The 15,878-nt window shown below is 41.2% G+C and overlaps 1 protein-coding gene across 5 annotated transcripts in view; it reads left to right on the top strand.

The window, feature by feature from the left end:
• Positions 1-15,878, top strand: part of LOC108107794 — a 108,181-nt gene that overhangs the window by 36,036 nt on the left and 56,267 nt on the right. For all 5 annotated transcript variants that reach the window (XM_017215508.2, XM_017215506.2, XM_017215509.2 and 2 more), the window contains one exon: positions 6,275-6,325. The gene's annotated coding sequence lies outside the window, so the exon portion shown is untranslated. The remainder of the gene's footprint in view (positions 1-6,274; positions 6,326-15,878) is intronic.

Here is a 15,878-nt window from a genome sequence, read left to right on the forward strand (position 1 = left end):
TTCTGCTCGCCGAAGGTTCAGTTTCAGTTCAACTTTTGCCACATGTCAGAGATTGATACTTGCGGCGAAAGTGATTTATATACTGGCCTGGTCCCCCGCCGACATCTTCCTCCATACCCAATGACAAATAAAAAAAAAAAACTCCAGTCAGCTAACCCAACTCCTAAATATTCGAGCACTACCGATATGCAGCAGAAGATCCATGACGTAAATTGAGCCAAATGGCTGGCTCATGGCAATTTGATAATAAAGCTGTCAGCTGATGTTGCCGCAGATGCCAAGGAATGCAGTCGAACAGTTCAAAGTGCATTCACAATTCCACAATTTCCCATTCGATGGCTGGCAGACATTGTTATTTTTTTGGGTCCATCACACTGAAAGGAAGATCTACCTCAAAAAAGAAAGATAATTTAAAATATCTCTCTATCATTGCTCTTAAGATGAAATATGAAAGTATCCTTTCCTTATTAAGTAACTTATTAAAACTAATATAATAATTCTAAATAATATTTACGATTCCTAACTCTTCGCTAACTGTTCCATATGTGACCGAAAGACACTCCTACACTCCCTACTAAAAAATCAATGTATCGATATTGTCTTCTGGCCATAAAAATAATAAATAAAAATAGCAAAAGCAAAGCAGCAGCAACATCCATTGATGCAATTGTTGCAAATGCCACAGCTAAAAGGAGCGAAACCGAAACCAGTTTTCCTTTGTCCATCGATCGTTGGGGATGTGGAAGGCGGAGTTGCAGAGAGGTCTTTCCCACACCGACTCTGCTGCACTAATGTAATGCAAAGTTATCGTGGCCATTGTGTGTGCGGCAAAGGCAAAACGAATGCAGTGCAACAAACGAAAATGACCCAAACCAAACCAAAAAAAAAGAGCCAAGGAAAAAATGGTTAAAAAAATAGTGCAGCAGCAACACAAACAGCGAGAAATGGTGGTTCCACTCCGTTTCCACGGGCAATTGAAAGCTAAAATTGCATTTTGTGACTGCACTTACAGGCGGGATGGTAGAAGGAAAAATCGGAGGAAGCTCCAAGATGCCAACAGTGAAACCTCCCGCAGGCGAAGGCCCCAAAGGCTTGAGTACTTAACAGGTTCTGGGTATCTTGCACAGAAAATAGAATGACTAGAAAGGAAAATGCAGGGAAATTAAGGCAAATTACCTGCAGAGAGGCAGATACGGAAGCTGTTTGCTTAATAGAGAGAATCTGTAAGGGAGCTATGCGGAAATAATCCAACTTGGGTCAGTGAATCTTAACAGTAAAGTATTACAATCTTTTGTCAATGTTTATGTTCTTCAAAGAGAAAAAGCTGTCCGTATCAGATAATATTCTACAATTTCTCATGGCTAGTCATTCTTTTATATAACAAATCATATTCTGGCTCCACTTTCCTTCTTTGAACCCAATAGAACCCATCTCATGTCATAAAATTTTTGATTAATGTGAGACAGCTCCCATTTAAGGTTGTCCGTTCACCGGAGATTTCACGTTACCATGTCTTACAGACCATCTGCCCGGCTCTCTAGCCTTGGATCAGCTTCTCCAGTGGCTGGCTGCGTATTGGATTACCCTGGATGCTGGCCTTGTCCGGGGAATGGCATTATAACTGAGCCATGCAATTTGCATAGCTCGAATGCAACCTCTCTGGCTCAGAATTGGGATTGGTTATGGGTGCTAAGGGGTAAGGGGTAAGGGGTCATGAGCATATAAATCAATCGAAATGTGAAGCTGTATTCTATATTTCATTTCATTCCATCAACATGCCGGCTCCTGTTGGTTTTTCCGGGATGTTGAGTCACACAATCCGCGAAAGTCCTGCTGCAGCAGCTTACAACAACATTTCGGTGGGGCTTTTGTCGCCTTTTGTTGGGTCCTCAAATTGCTGCCAATTTGTTTGTGGCTAGCTACCATTTTGGTCGTTTCTTTCCTTCGCGCTGCCACGTTTTTATATTCCCAGACCAGAGCGCATTGTCCATCTATGGGTTACCATGGTTTTGGGTTGTGGGCTTGGGTGGGTATTTTTTGTGGCCCCCTCATCCCTTGGCTGGCATTGCATTTTGTATTTCGCATGTATTTTCCGGGAAAGGGAGCTGAAGCTGGAGCTGGATCTGGGTCTGGAACTGTGAGTCTGGGTCCCGGCTGTCGCTGCCGTTGTCATTTGAGGTCAGTTTAAATGGTTTCCTGTCAGTTGCGGTCTTCGGTTTACCAGAAACGGGCAACAGCAGCAATGCCGGCCATCATTTTGCATACGTCGCACAATATTCAATAAAGTATTCATTCATATTTCTGCAGGGATTCGTTTTGTATTTTTTATTTGTATTTCCTTCTTTTTTTGTTGCTGCTGTCTCTGGCAATAACTCTTCAAGTTATCGCCCTCTCTTACTCTGCTCTTCTGTTCTCTTCTCTATATAAAATATTTATATTTTTTGTTTGGCCGTTAAAACTTTTCCAAGCCATTACGATTCTGTTGCAATTTCTGGGCTTTAGCCTTGCAGCGCGCTCCAGTTGCAAAGTTATGGCCTCCAAAAAATGTGCAAATAAAAGAATCGCTTTGCTGCGGCGCATAATTAAGCGCATTTTCTTCTGGCATGAAAATGAACACCTCAAGGTGTCGTACGGAAAATGCATTGAATTCAATACGACAGCAAACGAAATGAGATTGTGGCATCGTGGTGTTGCAGTTGCCTTTGCTCATTTACGTTTTATTTTATGCCACAAATACCACAAGAATTGCAACACACAGTCGGTCGACGGTCGTCGGTGACTATGACTGACTGACTGGCGTCGACGAATGTGACACCATGGGTTAGCTCGAGTGGAAATGCAGCAGCAACAGCAGCAGCCCGACCAGCAGCAACATGAACATCAACAGCAGCAACATCAGAAGCCCTATGCATTCGCCACGCTGTTTCTTTCTTGGTTAGAGTCTCTTGTTGTGTTTCTTTTTTTTGTACCCACTGTTGTGTTTTTGGGGCCAAGCACTTGAACATGATAGGAGCTTAGCCGAGTCAGCCAAGCCAAGCGGAGTTTTGTGGCAGCCAAACACGTAAGTGGCACATGCGCGGCGTAAAATTGCAAATGCCAGCAGCAGCAGCAGCAGCAACTGCGTTAATAATACGGCTGTCTAGTTGGAGAACCAAAACCAGAGTCAGAGCGGAGTCTCTTGGCTACCTGACACACACACACTGCTTACCTCGTCCTTTGGCCGTCCCATGCGGCGTATGCGTAATGTTGACTGGACAGCTGACATGACTGCCTCCTTTCCGCTTGTTACTGCATCCGAATCGGCTTTTTTGGGGTCATGAAACACCAATCCGGCTGCGGAGAGGTGAAAACTGATTGATGGGAAAACAATTAACAAATGGACGGTGTTACTTTCCATTGACTTGCAAAGTAGGTCATTAAAAGTAAAAGGTTTGCAAGTACAGTATGACTCACCTGTCTATTTACTTACATATAAATTCCTGCAATATGCGATTTCAAAATACTACTGTCAGGTTTCATAAAAAATGGTTATTTATTGGGCTTTTGATAAGCCACTTAATAAAAAAGCAACCATTAACCATTTTGAGTTCTATAAAGACACGCTCACAAACCGCAATTGGAAATGTATAAATATTTTTTATATCTGCGAGTGAAATACAACTTTTTTTTAATGAAGAATGTCTTTTATTTTTTACATAGGTGTTATATTAACAACCTGTTAATAACAGAGGCATAAGTACAGCTTAAATTGAAGTGGAATTCAGGTTTATATTTTAATATTGGTTAACAATCTCCTTTGTTTTAACAAACAAAAATATTAAATAGATTATTATCATTCGCATTTTTGTATGAGTAACTTAACCGTACAAAAATTACCATACATCACTGCACTTTTATTAATCAATATTGCCATCCTTGCCGCGTCCAACGCTAATGTACCGATCCGAATTGCCTGGCGTTGACAGGAGAGTGCTGAATAGAATGGGAATGGGCCAGATCCTGTCCATAAACAGAATGACATGGCAGCCAATTAATGTCTACCATGTCACGGGTTTGCTCTGCTCTGCTCTGCTCTGCTCTGCTGTGCAGTGCCATACCATGTTCTGCCCTCTTTGCCATTTTCCCTAACTTGGTTGCTAACGAACCTTGGACCGTCATCATCGTCTTCTGTGCCAAATGGGCAATTTGTTGTCGTTTATATAAGGCGCATTCTGTGCATTTTCATTGTTATTATTGCGCCATCTCTGTCTCTTTCCAGTCGCCTATGTCCCCCTCTCATTTCCCCTAGATAGACAGAGCTGTCTCTGTCTCTGGCTGCTGCTATCTTCCTTGCACTTCCTGGCCACACTGGTGTATATTAATTTTGATGCTGGGCCAGAGAAAAGTGCACATTTACATGCAGAGCGGCATTTGTAATTTGTGGACTCTTAGCCCAAGTACCTCCGACTGGTCTGCCACGCCCACTTCTCTTCTTCTTCTGTTTTTTTTTTCGGTGGGAGTATACCATGGTAGTCCGTAATTGAGTTCATGTCATGTGCTGTCGAAGTCTATCTCACTTTGGCTTCTCCCTCTTTTAATATTCTTTAGTTGCCCCCCTTTTTGGCCAAAAACTGCTGAGAGTTGCACTTAAAAATATTGTTATTCTTTTTTTTCTTTGGTTGGAGGGGGGATGGAGGTTAAAAAACAAGAGCAGCAGCAATCCGAAAATCTCTCGAGGGGCCAGCTTAGCCCGTGGCAGTCCGGGGAAACTGAAAATTTCTATAAATCCGCACTTATTCCCAAAACAATAAAACGCGCAACAATTGCGCCCATTCGCTCTTAAATATGCAACAGCAACAATCCGGAGGTGGAGGTGGTTTTGAAGGAAGGGGAAACGGGGGTTTCAAAGGGGCAGCAACAGCTATAGCCCATATTAGGAATGCCATAATTCAGCGGCGATGGTCGGGACGCGGCAGTCCTCGGCTCGAGTCCCTGCTAAGCCCACTCTTGTAGTCATTTGCCTGGGACCTAGACAAAAGCAACGGCAGCAGCAGAAGCAAGAGCAGCAGCAACAGCAACAACACCAGAAACAGCAGCAACTGCAACACAGTGGGCAGCAGCAACATACTGAGAAAAATGACTTAAAAACTGATCATCAATTTAAGAGTTTTTTTTATGAAAAAAGTTTGTAATTAGGTCAAAGTGAAAGTACTGTTAAAACTAATGGGGTAATATTTTCAAGAATGTTTTATAAGACGATTAAAATGCCTATTAATGACTAACATTTGGTTATAAAAATATGTTTATAACCACAACTTAAGATGCTAAAGTAATATTTCTGGAAATAGTTTCCAAAATTTAACTTCTGTTTCTACTAGCTTTTCTTGCATGATGAACCTCTATCTCTATTTTTCTTATTTTAAAAACAATTTTAAAGGTGTAGATTTATCAAGAAACAACTTCATATATCCGAAGAAGTAAGCTTGTAATAGTTGCAAGTTTTTTCCCCTGTGTATCAGCTGCAGAATGTATGCCAGCAATTTAGACAACTTCGTTGGGGAGCGCAAGCTGGCTAAATTATCAAAAAATGGAAAAGCGAGAAACAAAAACAAAAGGAAGCGATAACTTGCATCGTTGTTGTATCCTCAGGGGGCGGGGAGGGGTGGATAAAAGGTGTAGGGGGTCGGTGGGTCATGGATAGGGCGTGAAGGGGACTATATTTTCGGAGGCGTGGGCACACAAACACAATAAAACTTATTTACGAGTCACGACGGGGTGGATGCAGTGGCTCTGTAGCGTAGTTCATTGTAATGCACTTAAAAGGGGGGCTCGCAGGGACGTCGAAGCGGACGGGGGTCGAACAAGATGCGCGCAAATGATATGCAAAAAAGGGGGCGAACGTTTCGGTTAAAGGGTAAATGAGTGCGCAGCGTGAGGCGCATGAATGAAAGCGAGCGAGCCGGAGCCCGAGGAAAACTATGGTGGGAAAAATCAGGGGAAAAGCGACGGAAAATGTTGGCGGAGTGGCGACAGTGAGGCCAGGGTAATATAAATGAAGGCAACAAGGGGCAAGCCAGAGAGCAGCAGCAATAATATAATAACAACAGACACGAGCAAGTGCAATAAAAGCACTGAAGAAAAGTTCAGGCATATATTTTTTATTCTTAGGAAAGACAAGTATCTATAGTAAAGGTATAAATTGAAATATATTAATTTTATTCTAGTTTTAATCATAAAATCCTCTTCTTCCACAACCACAACTGATGACAAATCCTCTTTTCCTTTTCCATTTCAGTTAGCCAACGAAGAGAATCGGAACTCACTCAGCGGCTATTTCCCGCGAAAGGTAAGCGCAGTCCCTTGTATCCGCTGGTAATGAGTCCGGCCACGCATCTTTAAGTTTTAATAAGCGGGCCCATTACGCATACGCCCCATTAGCGTGCGCAACATGCGTTCAACGGCTCAATTTTCGTTCAGTGCACACGTTGCAAGAAGGTCCAAAAGGGATGGCCATAAGATGGAAGGGAATCGAGAGAGATTGAGAGTGGGAGTACAACAGGGAGTAGAGGAGTATCCAAAGTGGGAGCTGTGTGTCCTCGTCACAGTACGTAAAGTTCTCAGTAGTCAGTGAAATTGCTGCGCGTCTTGTTTATTGTTGTTGCTACTCTGCTGCTTGCTGTTGCTGAAAGTGTTGGCGAGTTGGCTATTTTACTCGGAAATGTGGCTAATTTTGAAAGGAAATTGTGGCAGTTACTAAGAGACTTAAGTTTCGTTGCACCTTAAACTGATTTTTGTGATATAAATTGGATCATATGAAACTTTTTACTATAACTTTAAGCAGTTTTCATTCTTTGGCTAGTCTTATAAACAATGATTTTCCAAACCAAATCCATAACCATATCTGCTGTGAGGTAAATCCGCGATAAATAAAAGAAATATTTCTCAAATATATTTCTATTTACCCAAATAATCGCAGCTATTTTTATCAATTTCTGATGATTGATTTGGCAGCTCTGCTGGTGCTCCCGTATATTATATGTTGCTCCTGTGGATGTTGCTCTTGTAGATGTTTGTTGCTCCTGCAGACGTGGCTGTTGCCTTTATTATGGCGCTTTATTGTCGAGTCATGGTGCATGGAAATTTCACCTCCAACGTCCCATCGTCGCCCATGTTGCAGCATCTTCTGCCGTGTTCCAGCCCCCTGGGCTTCCGATATTTATGGTTGGCAATACTTTGTACGATTATTTATTCGTTTCTTTGTTTGCTGGCTCGCTGGGTCGAAAAACCATATGAACGGCCGGTCGCGACTGCACATGCAAATTGGCAGCGGGCGGGCGGTTGTGCCAAGGCTCATTAAAATGTACGCCGCACCGAAAAGAAAATAACAAAAATCCCGATGAAGATGTGGAAAGTGGCAAGAAAGGAAAAGAAAAGCAAACAATATGCATATTCAGCGAAGGACGCCGGCAAGGACATCATGTCTTGCATGGGTGTATGTGTGTGTATGGGGGGAGGGTAATCGTGCGTGTAATAAACGATAATCCATTATATATCAATTTTTATCGCACCCAAAGTCGAGCTAAGAGCATTGTCGCTATATACTTTATGGCTCTGACTTGGGGGCGAAAGTTGAGTGGCCAGGCTTAAAGTGGGCATGGTCCTTAAATTAAGTGCCTTCCAGCTGACAAGTTTATATGGGCTTCTTAGTGGCGTCGGACGATTGATTCCAACTTGATTTTAATGCCACCAAATAAGCTTAGCCAGCTTAGTCATTTGGTTTTTCTTCTTTTATAGTTTGGTAGCTAATATGGTATTAGTTAAAAGTTAGTGATTAGGAAGTAATCAGTAGATGATGAGTGATTATGACTGAAATAAAAATTGGCATCATTTGAATATCTTTATGCCTCGGTTATGTCATAGCTTTAAAAGCAGAAATCTCTGTTAAAAATCTCTGTGGGCCTGCATGTACTCTCACCGTTAACCCCTTTCAGTTTTAACCAACCTGGCTGATAAATAATAATCTAACCTCCTTTACTTAGAACGACTTCCTTTGATTTCTCTAGTAAATTACCCATAATCCCTCATGTACTCATTAGCCACTAATCAGATAGAAAGAAAAGATTTCCTAGCTAAAAACATAGAGTGGGCGACCACATGAACCTGCTGATGACCGCAGAGCACAAAAATGTAACAAACCAAAAATCAGTTTAACGGTAATGCGTCACGCCAAATCGTAGTTAGTATTTTGGGTTCGAGTTTGGGCCAGAACTTTTGACAGTAACTGTAAACGCTAAGCGTGTGTTTTTCTTCTATTTCGCCGGCTACTAATTAGCTGCCGCAAAATTGACGCATCATCATCCCGCTCATCATCATCGGGGGCAAAATTCGAAACCTACGAGGGAGTATATATATATATATATATCGGAATATATCCCCCCGCAACGCCCACTCGCTGTTTGTATGTGGCAAGCGGGCCGTGGTTAATTAGGAAGCAATATTTAACGTTAATGCGAAATAAATCGCAGCCGAGTAGAAAAAGTCGATGGCGATGCCCGAGAAGAAGTCGCTCACTTAATTATGTTGACGTTTATGCCGGCATCTGCCATCAGACACCCACACAATATGGCCAAGAACAAGGGGATGGGAAAGAATGGGGGTTCCCTACGGGTGTATTGGTGGCAAGAACCCAACAGATCCCCCAGCGGTAATCATTATTAATGATGACTTTTAGTTTACAAGCTAATTATTTGTTACTGTTACTTCCATGGTCACTGGAAAAGAAGTGAGGGGGCGAAAATGTTCTCAACATTGGCGAGTTTTACACTTACAAATACCAAAAAGTCAATACTCTTATAATCTTATTAACTGGAAAATGTTTTAAGAGTGTTAAGAAATGGTATCTTTCATGGAAATTATATTATGTAGGAACTTCTAATTTTAGATTTTTTAAATAAGCCCTTAAAATTTTTCCAAGTGCCATCATCGTTGATTCTCAATTTTGAGTTTTCGGCGCCTTTCGCTTTGATATCGTGGTCGTAATTAATTTATTATATACCCTGGCAGTGCTCCGGTTTTTGTTTGGGCTCTTATTAATTACCAGTTGGTGTGTGAAATTTTGCATATTATGTCTGCCAGCTCAGATCCCAGCAGATTGTGTAAGCCGGCAGTATTGAAATTGTTAGCCCCAGACGATCTTTGATCTGAAATGGTAATCTAAACGATTCCAAAATGCAAATTTAAGCGGCTTAAAGAAATATGATGGCTGGAAAAAAAAAGGCACAAAAGAAGTCAGAAGTCGAGATATGTTTGGTTTTGTATGTAAATCAATAGCAACGCCCACAGTACCGAAAAAAAACTAGAGGCGGTCATAAATTAACAGACATCAGCGAATCGGGCTAACAATGAATGGATTTGGAAATCGAAACTCGAAATTGGGTCACTAGAATTGCGCAGACGCAGCGGAAGTTGGACTCTAGAGAGTGATGGGATGGACTAAGTGGTACGAATGGCAAGAGATAAATTTAGCTAATGTTTCCTTCAATCAATGATCTAGTTTGTGGTTTGCAATCGTTAAGCGGAAAGATAATCAGATAGGCAACGACCTGCTTTTTAACGAATCTATTGCTAAATCTTAACTTAAAGTTAAAAATCAACAACAAAAATAAACAATTTTAAAAGATTTTTGAGTCATTAAGAAGAAAAGCCTACAAAACTTTGGCTTTTTGAAGTTATAATTAAAATGCCATAACAAAGCTCATATTTAAGCCATTAGTTCATTTGGTAAATACAATTTCGGCTTGAATAAATCAACGTGCAATGAACTAAAGCGAGTGACATGACGTGTTATGTACACAGAGCAGTAATTATGAAAATTTGCATTAATTCTCTGGCTGGCACAAAGTCAACTTTTGATGACGTTCGTTCGCAGACAATGGTGTCAACAGTGACGAAATTATTATTTTCATGATTTGTTTTGGTCTTGCGTTTCAAAATTACGCAAACGATCGCACGACGACAGCTAAATAATGAAGAAAAAATATCAACTGAAATGTCTGCAAAGTGCGTGGGAAGCTCCGAACACGACATCGAGAAGGTAAAAACAAAAGCTCAAAAAAAAAATCCAAACAGTAGCTGCAACAACAACGAAAAGTATTACAAAATAACAACAACAAGAGGAACAATGCAAGATGACGACAAATTAGATGCAGCAAAAGGTAAAATTAAATAAAAATGCAATTAAAATGCACAGCATTTTCTGCAGCGAAAAAGGGGGAGGCGCCTCACGTTGGGAATAATTAAAACAATTTTCCCCACTCGCTCTCCGTGTGTGTTTGTGTGACACAAAACAAAAGCGAAAGTGTTGAAATATTTATGCACAGAAAAAGTGAGCAGTGTCTCCAGCTATACTCGTATATAGTACGATATATAGTGATAACCGACCAACAACAAGTCGAATTTTAATTCGCATTTTTAATGGCAACACCAGCAGCAGCGACGAGTTGTAGAGCGACTGTGAGTGAGTGAGTGGATTGAATAGTTTTAGCAACTTGCTTGACATAATGAATATCTCTTTTTTACGACTTTTCTTGTTTAACAATAAACTTAGGAGACTCTGAAGAGCTTTAGACAAATTAGTTCTTATTTTATTGGTTTTTTAATCAGACGATATTGGCTTTGATGAGTGCTTAAGCTAAGCTTACAGAAGTAAAAACACTTTTTAAGTTTAAAGGCTGATTGGAATCTGTAAAGAAGCATCAGATATATGAAATATATTTTTATAACTTCTTAATCCACCCTCGCCATATGCATTTGTAGTTTAAACGATGCACGAAATGTGTGACTAATTTCTGCCGCTGAGCTACTGTGTTGTTTTTGCCCATTGTTGGCCGATGTTGCTGCTGTGTCGTTGGTGTTGCTGGCGTGCTGGCACTTGTGTTGCCGCTGTTACTATGCATCACGACGCATGCGCCACTGCCGGCGACGTTTTGCTTTTGGTTGTCTGCCGAGCGTCTGCCTTTTTCGTTGTTGTTTTTGTCGTTTCAACTGCCTTTTTCGAGGTAATTAAAATGGAAATTGCATTCACAGTTGCTGCTGCTGCTGTTGTTGTTGGACAGACGAGGAGCGAGTGAACAATGCACGAGTGCGCCACGTCCGTTGCCACAGTTAAATGCGCTAATAACTTTATTCAGCTGTTGTCGCTCTGTGTGCGTTGTTTGCATAGTTGCTGTTGCTAGTTGCTGTTGCTTCTGCTGCTGCTGTAACTGAATGGCATTGCAACATTTTGGCTCTGATTGTTATCGGGCAGAAGCAACTGCAAGACAATCGCACGGAAATGGCAAATGATGTTGTTACCAATTCCATTTGTTGTTACTTCAATGCTCCCGATTGTCTGCCGGCAACTTGTTTTCTTTATTTCTGGAGCTTCCAATTCAAAGTTCAAGCGTGTGAAGGGCAAACAAAGTAGTCAAAAAAAGCAAATAGTCAAAAAACAAACAACCAAGTAACCGTATTTTCACACCGCTTTAATTTAATTTTCATGTGACCATAAAAAAGACCGAGACGAAATGGCCAAGGCGTTGGTTTTGCCCGCCATTTGTTTTCGAATCCCGGACTCAAAGTTTTTTATGTGCAAATCGAAATGTCAATTAGCGTTAACCTTAATTTACATGTCCGTCTTTATGCAACCAAATCGATTCGGGTCACGGGTAAGATGGGAAATCTTAGAGCTAACTTAATCAGCTTTTGAGAAAAAAATTGGACAATAGGTGATTTAATGTTTTATTAATCTAAAAATAAATAGAAGGGATTTCTATGCTCTAAAATATTTTCTTAGCTTTTTACCAGAGAAACAAACTATGTTTTATGTTTCCCTCCCCTTTAGATTCCTACCATAAGCCCTAAAACCCGCTGGTGACAAGCCACAATTGTTAACGGTTATGGCCAAAAACACATGTCGAACTGTGGCCATAAATGCGAATCTCGTTGAATGGCCACAAATTGGCAATAGCCCCGCCGACAAGCTGGAAATTATTTATTAATAAACATAATAACAAGCGGAGAAGAAACGGCAGAGCCATAATAAATAGAAAACGCACGGAATGCCAATTAAAATTCAAGCCGCATCGCCGCTTAATGTCATAATTATGAGCCAACTAAAGAGATTTACGTATATTTTGTTTCGAGAAAACTTTTTGGCCTGCTGCCGCCTGCTCTTGGTTAAATTTGTTATTAATATTGTTTTTGTTGCTTTTCGGCTGCTTCTGCTGCCGGTTTTCGTCCCTGTGCGTGTGAGATTGTTGGCCAAAATACCCAAAAAATAAAAAAAACTTACCGACTGGCATCGATTATGCAGGAACAGGAAGTGGCACGCTCAGCTCCTGAATATATAGTAGATATATATGTATATTCATCAGACAGTTGACACGTCAACTTCTCGGCGTGTTAACGAACAAATCTATCTTGGCAGGGAACAAAAAATTGTCATAATTAAAGCATCATGCCAGCAGTCAGCCGTCGCCGTTCACCAGTCACGAGTCACGTAACAGAAATAGCTAATTTAATTTGCGATTTAGCTCTCTCGCATAAAAATCCACAGCAAATTAATAATAATATTCAAAAAAGTGGCAAAAAAAAAAGTTTCGAATGAAGGAAAAAGTTTTACTTAAATTATGGCAATAATTGACGAGCATTGAATGTAATTAATCAATTACTAAAATGTTGTTAAAAGCCAAGCGAATGGACGACGATTTACAAAAAGCAAGCTAATTGATTGTGGCTTCTAAGTTGAATTTGTTAAAGCGAAAAAGTAATGCTCTTATAATAAATGTTATAAAGTTTCTAATTTAAGAGGGGTCTATAATTTACCAAAATTTATATCTTTTAGTAGCTGGCTGTTAATTGATAAGAAAGAACTTGGCATTGAACTTACTAATTGTGATGACTTCATTTTTGTTAATTAGTCTATTATTGGCTTTTATGATTTCTTAATTTTTTTTCATTTTAATCAAGAAATTCTTTAAGATCTACTTAGCAGTTCAGTCACTTTACACTCCCTTTCACCAAAGGACATGAAAATTCCATAATTTGCTGCCTACTTTTGTGTGCTTAAATATTCCTGGCCCCTTCGAACTGCATTTAAAATTTAATGCCAAAGGTTGTGCGGGTTGATCTGTGCGTAATCTGTCCAGGAAGCCAGCTGCCTGAGCGCTGACCTGAGGTTTATTATTTCGCTGCCTCGTTCTCGGTCGCCCTCACCTGCTCTTTTCCTGTCGCACACACAAAAACACACACACACGCACACCCGTTTACATACTGAAATTTAATCAAATGAAAGCTAGAGGCAATTATCCTTTAAACACAATTAATTAATCACGCAAACAAACACACGTACACCGAGTTATTTACACATATAGTATTTTGTTATTTCGAGCGTAAAGTGCAACGATTTTTCCTGTGCCCCGTATCTTATTTGTTTGTGCGTGTGCGTGGGCCAGTGCGTGTGTATGTGAGTTTGTGGGCGCCACCATATTAACATATCCTGCGTGTTTAAGTTACGCATAAAATTATATCCTGATTGAATTGGCCGGACGGGAAAGTCTGGCGCCCAGCGTCCACATTGCCACATAAAATATGCGATTTTCAATAAAGTTGCCATCAGCCAGAAAGCAGGCACAAAATCAGAAGGGGAAGTGGTAGCAGGCGCGGGAACAGGAGTTGAGGGGCAGGATCCTTGGCAATGTCGCCCCGCGTTAAAATGCGCACCCACGCACATAAATCACGTGCGTGAATCGCTGTGAATGTGTTGGTGATGGGATGGGTTGGGTGTAGGAGGGTAGCAGGGTCACGGCAACTGTTGGCAAACGGAAAATCAGGAGGAGCCTGCCTTCCCTGCTCACATATTTACACAAGGAGAAAGTATTGGCAAATCACAAAAAGGTTTTAACAGCAGTTAATAAAATGGAAATTATTGTTTCTAATACTAGTAATAAGTCAAGTTATTATGCCTAAAATTTATATTAATTTTGCATTTCTTAGAAAATGTAGATTACCCTTTTCTTCTCTCAGTGCATTTGTACGAGTTAACGGCCTATCGGCTGCACTGCATCCGCCTGGACATTGGCCATTGTTGATTTTCGTATTGTTGGTGCTTTGCTGCTGTTTGGGCCTTCGACGTTGCTATTGTTGTTGTCGCTGCTGCTGGGCACACGTGTCAATGGCAGCGCGAGCACATTTTCACTGTCGTGTTTAATTAGAGTGCTGCCCCGAAGGTGCATCCATCCATTTCCCACCCGCTTTCCCCGCAGCATCCGCCACCTAATACCATTGTCAAGCCCTGTGCTTAGGCACTGTCGTTTGGCCCAACTTCAGATTGGGAGTCAAGTGGGATCTGTGGGCTTATTTTCACGTTAGAACTTTAAGGTGTTAATGGCACTTAAGTGAGGCAGCAAGTGTTTTGGTCACGAAATAAGTAAATGATATATATGTGAATGTATGTGATGTGCTAATTGTTATTTGGTTGCCTTTATTTATGTTTACTTACAAAAAGTAGATCATTTTGGTCAGTAAGTTCCTATTCAAGAACACTAGACTACAAATATATTCTTTCTGATAGGAAAAATTTAGTACTTATCGATGGATATTCATCTTTAAGCCTTTTATCCGCTTATAATTGAAATTTTCATAAATTACCTTTATTTAAAAAGTAAGTTTAAGCTGTTATTTACTTTATGGCTTACAGCTTACGCCATTGTTTTGCAGCCTGTCCATCCTTTTGACTGCCTTTAGGTCATAAGTTTCACCTGTCGCACCTTTTGGCATATGCTCCACCTCACAATATGCAACCTGACACGTGATTGCTCAGCAATTAGCGCTGGCCTCCCACCGGTTTTCCACCTGCCTTTCCGTTTTCCACCTGCACTGGATGATTTAACATTTTCCCCATTGCGTGCTATATTATTTAGTTAGTTAGGCAAAAGTGAATAACCGCTGATGGGGGAGTGCATATATTAGGAACTCCACAGAAACAAAAAATAATAGAAAAACTCGCAACAAATTGAACGATTTGTTTGGCCCAACGCCTCGTTTATTGCACAAACACCGCGGGCGCCAGCAGTTTAGCCGGCTTTAAAGTGCAATGGTTTTTTATATTCTTATTTCGTTTTTGGTTTTAACCTGCACATTTCTTATCATTTAAAGCACATAAACGTGTCATGGGCCTGGGCCGGCGTTTATGGGCGCTTAAAGTCAATCCCGTCCAACAGGCGAGATGGGAAATCTGAAGAGCTGGGGATGGCAAATAGCGAACTGCGAATGGCGTTTGGCGGATGGGAAACCAACGCACATACCTATCCCAGCCAGTCAGTCGAACGAGAGCTGCCAATCGTTGACATTGCAGGCCAGTCTTTAACCGAGGGCCAGAAAACGGCAACTGGGCCCATGGAACGACTCGCATGTCGCCCTGTCATATGCGCAAATTAGTCGTTACCATCAGCCTTTGGTTTCATTTGGTTTTGGTATGGGCTTGGGCTTGGACCAGGAGTTGGGAGCTGCAGAGTTGCTCCAGACTTGAGGCTGCGGCGCGAGTTTAATGACTTTGGCGTTAGACGACGGCGCTGATGAGGCGCATGATAATGGCCCCTGATGGGCCGCGTTCTTGTCAAAGTCGTGAACGTAAACGTGGAGCGTTCTGTTCTCGTTGGCAACGGCAAATGTCAGGCAAAAGTTTGCCACAGAGCCAAATGTGCTCCTCCTATGCACTTCAATGCACTCCGGCTCATGTGCACTAGAGGAAAAATGCAAGCAAACCTCTCTAACTTTAACCAGCATCTGCTACTAACAACGATCGAATTATGGAATATTTAGTTTGAGTTTTCTTAGCTTAGATCAAGCCTTATATCTAC

The sequence above is a fragment of the Drosophila eugracilis genome, unplaced genomic scaffold (assembly GCF_018153835.1).
Source record: "Drosophila eugracilis isolate 14026-0451.02 unplaced genomic scaffold, ASM1815383v1 contig_2088, whole genome shotgun sequence".
Classification (NCBI taxonomy): Eukaryota; Metazoa; Arthropoda; class Insecta; order Diptera; family Drosophilidae; genus Drosophila; species Drosophila eugracilis.